The sequence below is a fragment of the Budorcas taxicolor genome, chromosome 17, assembly GCF_023091745.1.
Source record: "Budorcas taxicolor isolate Tak-1 chromosome 17, Takin1.1, whole genome shotgun sequence".
Lineage (NCBI taxonomy): Eukaryota > Metazoa > Chordata > Mammalia > Artiodactyla > Bovidae > Budorcas > Budorcas taxicolor.
The window spans coordinates 50306465-50319743 of record NC_068926.1 but is presented as its reverse complement, the minus strand read 5'-3'; positions in this window follow the sequence as shown (position 1 = coordinate 50319743).

The following is a 13279-nucleotide window of genomic DNA, read 5'->3' as shown; positions in this document are numbered from 1 at the left end:
AGTTACAGTCATCAAGACAGTATGATGCACAAAAACAGAAATAGAGACCAATGGAACAAGATAGATAGCCCAGATATAAACCCATGCACCTACTGGTACCTTATTTTTGACAAAGGAGGCAAGAATATACAATGAGGAAAAGACAGCCTCTTCAATAAATGGTGCTGGGAAAGCTGTATATAAAAGAATGAAATCAGAACACTTCCCAATACCGTACACAAAGATAAACTCAAAATGAATTAAAGACCTATTTGTAAGACCAGAAACTATAAAACTCTTAGAGGAAAAAGGCAGAACACTTCATGACATAAATCAAAGCAAGATCCTCCATGACCCAGCTCCTAGAACAACAGAAATAAAAACAAAAGTAAACAAATGGGACCTGATTAAACTTAAAAGCTTTTGCACAGCAAAGGGAGCTATAAGCAAGGTGAAAAGACAACCCTCAGAACAGGAGAAAATAATAACAAATGAAACAACTGACAAAGGATTAATTTCCAAAATATACAAGCAGCTCATACAACTCAATACCAGAAAAACAAACAACCCAAACAAAAAGTGGGAAAAAGACCTAAACAGACATTTCTCCAAAGACATACAGATGGCTAACAAACACATGAAAAGATGCTTAACATCGCTCATTATTAGAGAAATGCAAATCAAAACTACAATGAGATATCATCTCACACCAGTCAGAATGGCCATCATCAAAAAGTCTACAAAAAATAAATATTGGAGAGTGTGTGGAGAAAAAGGATGGGAGGGAGGTTCAGAAACTATGGCAGAATATCAGACCACCTGAACTGCCTCTTGAGAAATCTGTATGCAGGTCAGGAAGCAGCAGTTAGAACTAGACATGGAACAACAGACTGGTTCCAAATAGGAAAAGGAGTACATCAAGGCTGTATATTGTCACTGTGCTTATTTAACTTCTATGCAGAGTACATCATGAGAAATGCTGGACTGGAAGAAACACAAGCTGGAATCAAGATTGCCAGGAGAAGTATCAATAACCTCAGATAAGCAGATGACACCACCCTTATGGCAGAAAGTGAAAAGGAACTAAAAAGCCTCTTGATGAAAGTGAAAGAGGAGAGTGAAAAAGTTGGCCTAAAGCTCAACATTCAGAAAACGAAGATCATGGCATCCAGTCCCATCACTTCATGGGAAATAGATGAGGAAACAGAGGAAACAGTGTCAGGCTTTATTTTTGGGGGCTCCAAAATCACTGCAGATGGTGATTGCAGCCATCAAATTAAAAGACGCTTACTCCTTGGAAGAAAATTTATGGCCAACCTAGACAGTATATTCAAAAGCAGAGACATTACTTTGCCGACTAAGGTCCATCTAGTCAAGGCTATGGTTTTTCCTGTGGTCATGCATGGATGTGAGAGTTGGACTGTGAAGAAGGCTGAGCGCCAAAGAATTGATGCTTTTGAAGTGTGGTGTTGGAGAAGACTCTTGAGAGTCCCTTGGACTGCAAGAAGATCAGCCCTGAGATTTCTTTGGGAGGAATGATGCTGAAGCTGAAACTCCAGTACTTTGGCCACCTCATGTGAAGAGTTGACTCATTGGAAAATACTCTGATGCTGGGAGGGATTGGAGGCAGGAGGAGAAGGGGATGACAGAGGATGAGATGGCTGGATGGCATCACTGACTTGATGGATGTGAGTCTGAGTGAACTCTGGGAGTTGGTGATGGACAGGGAGGCCTGGCGTGCTGAGATTCATGGGGTCGCAAAGAGTCGGACATGACTGAGCGACTGAACTGAGCGGAACTGATGGCAGATTCATGTTGAGGTTTGACAGAAAACAATAAAATTCTGTAAAGCAATTATCCTTCAATAAACACATAAATTAATTTTAAACAAAGACCACAAATAACAAATGCTGAAGAGGATGTGCAGAAAACAGAACCCTCCTACACTGTTGGTGGGAATGTGAATTGTTGCAGCCACTATGGAGAACAGTATGGAGGTTCCCTGAAAAACTTAACAATGGAATTGCCATATGATCCAGCAACCCCACCTTGTGTATATATCTGAAAATATCAAAAACACTAACTAGAAAAGATACATGCACCCTGTCATAACAGCACTATTTATCGCCAACGTATGGTAGCAATCTAAGTGTCCATCAACACATGAATGGATAAAGAAGATGTGGTGTATAGGCCCAATGGAATATTACTCAGTCATAAAAAAGAATGAAATGTTGCCATCTGCAGCAACATGGATGGACTTGGGGGGCATCTTGCTCAGTAAAATGTCAGAAAGCAAAAGGCAAATACTGGATGCTATCACTTCTATGTGGCATCTAAAAATACAACAAATTAGTGAATAAAACAAAAAAGAGGCAGATTCACAGATATAGAGAAGAAACTAATGGTTACCAGTGGGGAAGTTGGGAGGGGAGCTGTTGGTGTGAATGAAAGGGAGATACAAAATATTGAGTGTAAGACAGGCTACATGGGTATATTGAACAGCTCAGGGAATATAGCCAGTATTTTGTAATAACTCTAAAAGGAGTGCAACCTTTAAAAATTGTATCAAAAATAAAAATCAAAAATAAAAATGATTTTAAATATCTGGGGTGATGATTGCATTTTAATCATTACTTGGCATATTTCTCCCCTGGGATGATCTTAGAAATCCTGAAATCATGCAGACGAACTCGCAGAGCCTTCTTTGCCTAAGATATATGTTGGCAGGCAACAAGGAAGAACACTTGTTTGGACTCAGGACTTCATCCAGTCTGAGCCCCCTAGTTGGCCACCTGCCCTAGTGTTCTGGACCTCAGTTATCACACCTGTATCCAACAGCACATGTATACTGACTTTCTAGCAATGTTCTGGAAATGATACATCTTGATAGATCTCATCAGAGACTGTCAGGGCACAAATTTATTTCTAACTTATAGACACTGAGTTCTGGAGGATCAGAGACCAGAGAGCTGTCTTGTTTACTGTCTCACCCATAACTCCTACCGAACACCTAGCACAGAGTCAGATTAAAACAAAATTTCATTGTAGAAATGAATAGCAATACAGTAAGTCCCCTGCATACGAATTAGTTCTGTTCTGAGAGCACATTCGTTAAGTCCAAATAAGTTAGCCTACATACCCAACTAACAGTTCTTACTCCTGAAGACTGTTAGAAGGATTAATTCAGGGGATGTATACACAATATTTTCAATGATGATGATGATAACTATTGCAGCAATTAGACTTAGCAACTTTCCCTCATCCTCATTTTTCTCCACTATCAGAGCAGTTTCCCAACTTTTTTCCCTGATTACTTCCCTGAGTAGCTAGTTTGCATCTTTGAAAGTTAGAAACTTGAAGTTTCACGTGTAGGGGACTTATTGTATACACATAGTGAAGTTTAACCAAACGTAAAATTGAAATAATCCTCCCACTCATTAGCTTAGAATGACGTAAAGATGGCTGCTGTAACAGCTACTGGGGGGCAGGGATTAGCAGTTCCAGATTCTCTTGATTTCCCCGGATGTCAAGTCTGCACAAAATATTGTTAAAATAAATAAGTCCTTAATTTTAGGACTTACTCCAAAACTCTTTCATGAATAAAGTCATCCAGTTGAAAGAAAGAGGGTGATGTCTATGGAAGAGAAACTGGAAAGGCACACACACAAGTACACAGAGAATGTCCACTTCATTGGGTAGAACACTTTTTTATTCTCATCGTTTCCTCTCTCAGTGGGGAGCTTTATTTGCATAACAAGAAGCCAATCAACCATCAGTGTTGCACAAACCAAAGGCATTTCAGCCCCTTTCTGCTAATTGAGGATCGCATTGGCATTACTGGCTATATATAAATGTATTCACACATCTCAGTGTGGTTCTAAGGATGAAAATGATCAACGTGTAATTAATTACTATTCATCATGGGATGAAATAGAAACCAACATGATTGAGATGATTGTTCGCAGGAGCTGAACACTCCTTTACTATTTAATAAAAAAAAAACCCGACTGATCATTTTGAGCCTAATAAAAGCCTAAGCAACCAAATTAAGCCTTTATTTTTCAATCTTTAAGCATTTGCAGCATGAGGTTTGCTGCTACAAAAACAACCTAGTCAACAACGAATGCAATTGGAGTTTCTTCTGCCCTTTTAGCTGAATGTCTGAACTTGGCAAAATAGATGTGATTTTGTTCACTAGACTTCGTCATGAAGAATAAAGCACAGAATATTTTCCCTTTTTGCTTCTCTTATCTAAAACTGCATAATTCAGCTTGGGACTTGAACCCAGCCTAAACACAGTTTGCGATTTGAACCGACAGTCTTTTAATTAGAACCACTCACCTGGTGTCTGGACTCACTGAGGCTCAAGTTCTCTGTGTCTCAGTGCAGGAGGAATTCTGTGAGAGACAAAGTGAGGACTAAGAAATGGATTTATTTAGAGAGAAAAACACTCAACAAAGTATGGGCCATCTCAGAATGCAAGAGAGAGAGCCTCAAAATACGACATGGTTTTTATGGGCTGGGTAATTTCATAAGCTAATGAGAGGATTATTTCAATTATTTGGGGGAAGGGGCAGAGATTTCCATGAATTGGGACATCACCTACTCTCTGGCCTTTTATGGCTGGCCTCAGAGCTCTCATGGCACTGGTGGTTGTGTCATTTAGATGTTCAGTTCAGTTCAGTTTCAGTGCAATCGCTCAGTCATGTCTGACTCATGGCGACCCCATGAACCGCAGCACGCCAGGCCTCCCTGTCCATCACCAACTCCCAGAGTTCACTCAGACTCACGTCCATCGAGTCAGTGATGACATCCAGCCATCTCATCCTCTGTCGGCCCCTTCTCCTCCTGCCCCCAATCCCTCCCAGCATCAGAGTCTTTTCCAATGAGTCAACTCTTTGCGTGAGGTGGCTAAAGTACTGGAGTTTCAGCTTCAGCATCATCCCCTCCAAAGAAATCCCAGGGTTGATCTCCTTCAGAATGGATTGGTTGGATCTCCTTGCAGTCCAAGGGACTCTCAAGAGTCTTCTCCAACACCACAGTTTAAAAGCATCAATTCTTCGGCGCTCAGCTTTCTTCACAGTCCAACTCTCACATCCATACGTGACCACTGGAAAAACCATAGCCTTGACTCAGTTCAGTTCAGTTCAGTCGCTCAGTCGTGTCCGACTCTTTGTGACCCCATGAATCACAGCACGCCAAGCCTCCCTGTCCATCACCAACTCCCGGAGTTCACTCAGACTAGCGTTCATCGAGTCAGTGATGCCATCCAGCCATCTCATCCTCGGTCGTCCCCTTCTTCTCCTGCCCCCAATCACTCCCAGCATCAAAGTCTTTTCCAATGAGTCAACTCTTCGCATGAGGTGGCCAAAGTACTGGAGTTTCTAGACAGACCTTAGTCGTCAAAGTAATGTCTCTGCTTTTGAATATACTATCTAGGTTGGTCATAACTTTCCTTTCAAGGAGTAAGCATCTTTTAATTTCATGGCTGCAGTCACCATCTGCAGTGATTTTGGAGCCCCCCAAAATAAAGTCTGACAGTTTCCACTGTTTCCCCATCTATTTCCCATGAAGTGATGGGACCAGATGCCATGATCTTAGTTTTCTGAATGTTGAGCTTTAAGCCAACTTTTTCACTCTCCTCTTTCACTTTCATCAAGAGGCTTTTTAGTTCCTCTTCACTTTCTGCCATTTAGATGTTAATATATTACAAAAAAGAATACAATAAGGCTCAAGGGCTACTGGAAGTTGAATCGTCCATGATCTTGAACGTAGTCAGTTTTAACCGGTTTTTATCATGTCCTACGGCCAAGTCATTCTTTTAAAGATTGTGCCCTGCCCTCTTCCCTCCTGTTTCAGTACTGGGATCCTTTTACTTTGCATGGGCATTCTTATCTAGATTAATGAAAAAAAAAAAAAAAAACCCAACAGATTCTAATGAACTCCCTTTAAAAAGTATCCATAGCCTTTTCTCCCATTGCAAAGTTAACCACCAGGTTATTTAAATGATTTTAATCTCTCAGGGCTTTATCTTCTGCTTCTCCTGCACTCATTTCATGTATTGGGGAATGTTTGTTCTGTAAGAACTATACCCAGGTTTTGGTATGTTCTGTATTTCCCAGACTCTTTTATGCCTGGGCTGGGTGATTCATTCAGGCTATTTGATCATATTTCCTATAGACATCTATACATTTAACACATGAAAGCAAGGTCAAGTCACAGTCATTTGTGATACCACTGGCTTCCTTGATTCCATATCTAGTCACTTAACTTATCCTTTGAATTCAGCTCCTGACTCTCCCTGACATCTGTTGTTTCTTTCCTTTTTCAGATGCGAGAATTGTGCCCTGGAACTGGGTTTTCGCGATAGCCTCTTTACTGGACTTCTCATGTTCATTTGTGTATGCCCCAATTCATCTTTCACTTGCTAGCCAATTAATTTCCCATCGTATGATGGATCCAGTTCCAGAATTTTTGTATCATCCCATAGTGAAACTCTTATTAAACAGTAACAGTTGGAGAGATCCTTATCCCACAGAGATGGAGACACATTACTAAAGCCCCCAGGAATGACTCACCATCTACTGTGAATCACAAATGTTGAGATAAAAGGTCTTTGAATTATCCAGTCCTTGGAAACAACATATTGATTCCCAGATGGTCCCCTGTGGTCAGCTTAAATGACCTGGTCTCGAGGAATTAGTATGATTGTGGTCTTTATCATTTGTATTTTACTTGCCCAGAGTCCTTCCCTATTTCATACAAATGTTGATCCCTAGTGACTAAAGAAAGAGGCCGTAGAAAATCCTCATCCACAATTGGGAGGGCCAAGGTCAAGGGCTCACACTTCAGCATCATTAGAATGGCCTGCAGGGCTTGTATACCATCCATCAGTGCTTCTCAAACTGCCTGACAGTCATTAGTTGGGGATGGAGCTGCTTTGAAAATTATTGACTTCTGGGTCCCACCTTAGACAATGTGCTTTAATTGAGTGTGGCAAGGCCTGGGAGATGGAAAGAGAGATTAAGAGAGAGGAGGTTATGGAAGCATTATATTTGATAACAAAAAAATATTTTTCCATTTTTACAGTCAGCCAAAACTATGGCATTCATTTACTTTGGAGTGGGAACAGACTTACATTTTTGTTGTATACTTTGATTACATAATTGTAAAAAAAATTTTTTTGACAAGCTAACAATTTTTAAAGACATAATATGGAGGGTAGACTATTATGTTTCTCTCCCTAACCCCAAGTTTCCATACTCACCAAGTCCCATCTCCATGAATAGTGCCTTCCAAGGACCCGATATTGGAACCAAATTGGCACTTCATCCTCAAATTCACATCAAAAGTGCAGAGTAAAATTATTTTTAATAGCTATTACTGTGGAAAATTTTAATAGTATATTTTAAAATAATGATAGTGATTACTGAGAAGTATACTTGAGAGACAGCAGTGGTGTAATTACTTACCTCTTGTATCTCATACAATCTTTCCAATCAGCCAATGGACCAGGTTCTATAATTTTCTCTATTTTATGCATGAGGAAATTGGAATTTTCTAAAAGATGGATTTTTACCTGCTAAGTATCAGAGGCAGAAATGAAACTCCATTCTCTCTGACTCCAAAGTGGTGCTGGTCACCGCTCAAGATGAATCCACTCAAGTGACATTTCCACAGGGTGAATAAGGGGCTGCCAGCAGGACCGATTTGCCTGTCCCCACCTCCCATCCCACCAGAACCTCACGTGAAGAACTTCAGCCTCGTAGCTAAGGAAGGCTGTGACAGCTAGGAGTCCCACTGCAGACTGGGAAGAAGAGGTCTGATGGTCATTAAGCCATTTCCGGCTTCCATCTCATTCCCCACATACAGATCAGCAGTGGCTATAAATTAACATTTTCATAAATGCCATAATTATTTCACAACTAATACCATTATGCCGCAATGTTTTTGCCTGTGTTGACAGTGTTTATTTAGAACATGTCAACGTTTACAATACTCCACAGTTTCTGTCAACTTGTATTGGCATTTCTCCTTTTACAAAAATGAAAGGAATTAGCTGGGCTTTTGTGGACTTTGCAGGGGGCCCTGATCTTGTAAGCCAGTTGCTGCTGGTGTGAAAAATACTGTAAATGAGAAGGGATGGATGTCAAGGAGAGGGTACACCTCCATCGACCGGAGTGATTACGGTCACGGTCAATGTTTGTTCGTCCGGTGATAATTTTGTCTCCCTGGAGAATTAACAAAGGGGTCTCTGGGACTTCATCAGTCGTCCAATGGCTAAGACTCTGCACTGCCAGTGCAGAGGGCCCAGTTGTATCCCTGGTTAGGAAACTAGATCCTGCATGCTGTAATTAAAGATCCCAAGTTCCACAACTAAGATTTGGCAACAGCCTAAATAAACAAATAAACATTTAAACAAACAAACAAAACACTCCAGTTTAAAAGCAAACAAACAAAAACCCAAAGAGGTCCCTAAAACGCCAAACAATCTCATCCTCTCTTAAAGATATGTTTTCTTCCATCCTGAGGCAGCACTGCCCAGAAGTGAGGTTTAAATACTCTCTCTCTCAAGGGTTAGAGGAATTGATGGGAAGATGTCACACACCTGTCCACACAGGTAAGCAAGTGGCTAAGGAGAGAGGCGGGCCTTATGATCCTGGAGCCATGACCGGGGGACTTGGCACTCCTGGGAGCAAGCAGAAACACAGTTGCGCACCTCTGACTCAGAGGCACCTGCTTAGCACCTGACCGTGCCTACATTTCTCTCTGACTCTTGATCCTCAACGGGTGCCCCAATTCAGCCCCATGTTTACTCCATTAAAACCTTCAGTGTGTCCAAATGGACCCATCTATGAAAGAGAAACAGACTTATTGACATAGAGAACCGGGGAGAGGGATGGAGAGGGAGGCTGGGGTTAGCAGATGCAAATTATATTATAAACAGGATGGATAAACAGCAAGGTCCTACTGTGTAACACAGAGAACTATATTTGAACCATAATTGAAAAGAAAAAAAATTTTAAGATGTGTATATATACATATACATTCTTTAAAATATTTTATACATATATATGTATAACTGAATATAGATATGTATATAGGTATATATGGGCTTCCCAGATGGCGCTAGTGATAAAGAACCTGCCTTTCAACACAGGAGACATAAGAGATGCGGGGTTCGATCCCTGGGTTGGGAAGATCCCCTGGAGAAGGGCATGGCAACCCACTCCAGTATTCTTGCCTGGAAAATCCTGTGGAAAATGGAGCCTGGCGGGCTACAGTCCATAGCGTTACAGAGTTAGACACAACTGAAGAGACCTGGCACACACGCATATGTACATATAGTATATATATGTACATATTATACCTAGGGCTTCCCTCATAGCTCAGGCGGTAAAGAGGCTGCCTGCAATGCAGGAGACCCCAGTTCGATTCCTGGGTCAGGGAAGATCTGTTGGAGAAAGGAAAGGCTACCCACTCCAGTATTCTTGGGCTTCCCTTGTGGCTCAGCTGGTAAAGAATCTGCCTGCAATTCGGGAGACCTGGCTTTGATTACTGGGTTGGGAAGATTCCCCTGGAGAAGGGAAAGGCTACCCACTCCAGCCTTCTGGCCTGAGAATTACATGGGCTGTATAGTCCATGGGGTCACAAAGAGTGACACAATTGAGTGACTGTCACTTTCACTTTTCATTATATATATATGCTGTGTATATATACATTCTTTTAAAAAATATTCTTTTATACATATATATGTATAACTGAAGCACTTTCTGTACAGCAGAAATTAAGACAGCATTGTAAATCAACTATACGTCCATAAAAATATTAATAAACAAGAAACATTTTTGTTGTCTCATTGCAGAAATTAATACATTTTGTGAGCCCCACTGTAACAGGAAAGGCATGTTTGTTAGGGCAACAATCCTTTCAAAATAAAATGTTTTTCAGAACATGTTTGAAGGACCTGGCTGAAAAAAGGAGTTGGCTGAAAATTTTCGCTTTTCATGGTGTTGTGACTTTTTATCTCGTTAGAATTCTATCCCCTAATTCTGAAGAGGGAATTGTCTAGATTATTTAAAAGCTTCCAAATAGAGAGAGCATTCCAAAAGCATAGTGGTGTTGATTCCGATGTTTTTGAAGTAAAAAATCATTCTCTGTTTGGGACTATAGAACCTTCAATCACTTAATAAATGGACCTCCCCACACAAAATGTCCTAGCTAGCCCAGATGCTTTCTTCTGAAGGGGAACACTGATTTTAGCAATAAATGCTTGTTATATTCTCTGTGGCTTAAATGAGCAGAAATGTAATCTACATACATTAAAGTTACATTCATTGGTCTGCAAGGAAGGGCAGCGTCCCCTAGTGGACTCATGTGTACTCATGAGTACACATGTCGTGGACTCACCTCCATCGGCACTTGCCCTGCACCAGGGCTTGAATGGAAACCCTTACACCACTGTTTCTTCCAAGGTCACAGCCAGAAACGTTGTTGTTGTCCTTCAGTTGCTCAGTCATGTCAGACTCTTTTTGACCCCATGGACTGCAGCATGCCAGGCTTCCCTGTCCTTCACCATCTCCCAGAGCTTGCTCAAATTCATGTCCATGGAGTCAGTGTTGCGATCCAACCATCTTGTCCTCTGTCGTCCCAGTAACGTAGAGCATATGAACAAACCCCCCAGAGCTTCCAATATACCTATCTGGAGACTTTAATAAACTTAAATTCCTCACCAAAATGTTGATGGCTTGAGTCACACACAGCCACAATCAAAGAGCTTAAACTTATTTTTTGCTGTAAAAGGCAGTATGAATTCTTATGGCTTTCTGTGTTTCCAACACACATTTCTGTTATTTTTCTAACTCTGCTGCTTCCCTTGCAAGACCAGGACGATGCGCTGAAATAGTTTAATCAACACTTGTCGTCAAAGGGAAATAATTTCTTACTCAAACAAACTTGCACTTAACAGGACTTAACACCTTGTTGTATTTAAATCGATGATAACTATGAATCACTTGCAAAATTAGCTACTGGGCTTGTTTCCAAAGTTAGGGAAAATTTATGACAAATTTAATATTGACCAATAATATTTTAAAAGCTTTTAAAATTTTTTCGGCACTGCTGGTTACAAGGAATTTATTAAAGACTGTAAAATGTTATGAAATAGACTAGATCTCTTTTTGAAATATTTTAGTAGATGATATACCAGGTAACAGTAAATATAAAACTTCTTTGTGTATAATCCTACTTCAAATTATGGATGTGCTTTAAAGTTTTCATGCTAAGAATCACTCCAAAATCCAAAATTGAAAAAAATAACTCTTAGAGAGGAGGGACAAATTAGGGAATTAAACTACTGTATGTAAACTAGATAAGCAGGATGAATTTACTGTAAAGCGCACGGAATAATACCCAATATCTTGTAATAACCTATAATGGAGTATAATCTGTAAAAAATACTGAATCGCTATGCTCTGTACATGAAACTAACATAATACTGCAAATCAACTATTCTTTAATAAAAAATAGCTTTCAAATGTCACAAAAAGTGAATACCGAGATGCTGAATTAAAGTGAATGTTAATTCCTTCGGTTGTTGTCTTAACTAAGCTATGTAATTAACTTATTTGCAAATGGACACATATGAAACTCGAGGGGTAGAAACCACTTGAATTTTTGCTCAAAGATGGTTGCATGAACTGTTTTATTTATATGAACTGTGGGTTTGTTTCTGTCCAAGTTGATGTAGTGTTTCTTTCAATGTTTAAGACAGTTTATGAGAAATTATTCTTTGAGAATGAAGATCAAAGACCAAATGTCTTATGGTGGATCCACTTTGTCCCCAGATTAGTGGTGTTCTGGAAATTCTCTATCTGTTATGATCTGTAGACAGAGGTTCATGACTGGACTAGAAGTAGTTGCAGACTTCACTTTATGAAGGACAAGCTGAGGAAGACACATATTAGCTTCATCATCAGAAGCCCTGAGGAGCATCTTTCTATGTGATCTGCTTAACTTCTCTTTTTAACTAGCTCTTTATGTACAGAGTTATGGGATGAACCCGGGTGGTCTAGGTGTTAAGGTTCTACACTTCCATTGTAGTGAGTACGGGTTCAATCCCTGGTTAGGGAAATAAGATCCCACATGCCACATGGCATGGCCAGAAAGAAAAAGAAGAGTCATAAAGATTTGTTTATGTGGGTTTTTATCTTATTATTCAGGCTTCCCAGGTGATGCTAGTGATAAAGAACCCGCCTGCCAATGCAGGAGATGTAAGAGACGTGGGTTCAATCCCTGGGTCAGGATGATCCCCGGGATGAGGGCATGGCAATCCACTCCAGTATTCATGTCTGGAGAATTCCATGGACAGTGGAGCCTAGTGAGCTATGGTCCATAGAGTCGTAAAGAGTAGGACACGACTAAAGCAACTTAGCACACACGTATGTCTTATTATTCATCTTATATACATAGCTGGGTCCACAGCTTGGGAAGCTGCAGGACTTAGTTATTCTAGAAATTTCTCTCTGGCTTGTGCTTTGAAATAATGTTTCTTTAGCTCAACTCTCAGCAGACAAAAAGTATGAGTTTCAAAACAGCACTCAAAGTGATAGTGATTGTTTTTCTCATCCTCTTGCCTCCAACAAAACAGAACTTCCATTTCTCTCGTTACAGTGAAGAAAATATGGTGTGTGTCCACATAGACTTGGAAACAACACATGAGGATCACAGACTCTCTCACTTGCGAATAATGGTATCTTTCCAAGGTAGGGACTAAGAAAGCCCACCACCTGATCTGGGGCAAAGAGCAAGGAAATTGATGACTTTCCACTGTCACCTGGGCATCCCTGGTAGTTCAGAGGTTAAAGTGTCTGCCTGCAATGCGGGAGACCTGGGTTCGATCCCTGGGTTGGAAAGATCCCCTGGAGAAGGAAATGGCAACCCACTCCAGTATTCTTGCCTGGAGAATCTCATGGACAGAGGAGCCTGGTGGGCTACAGTCCACGGGGTTGCAAAGAGTTGGACACGACTGAGTGACTTCACTTTCACTTCCAGTGTCACCTGGACTTTGGACAATATGCCACTAATTCACTGGGCTTTATTTTTTTATTTTTTATTGGAGTACAGTTGCTTTACAATGTTAGTTTCTGCTGTACAAAGTGAATCCCCTATATGTATCCATATATCCTCAATTTGGGGGTTTTCCCCCCTATTTAGGTCACCACAGAGCACTGAGTATGGTTCTCTGTGCTATACAGTAGGTTCTTATTCAGTTCAGTCACTCAGTTGTGTCCGACTC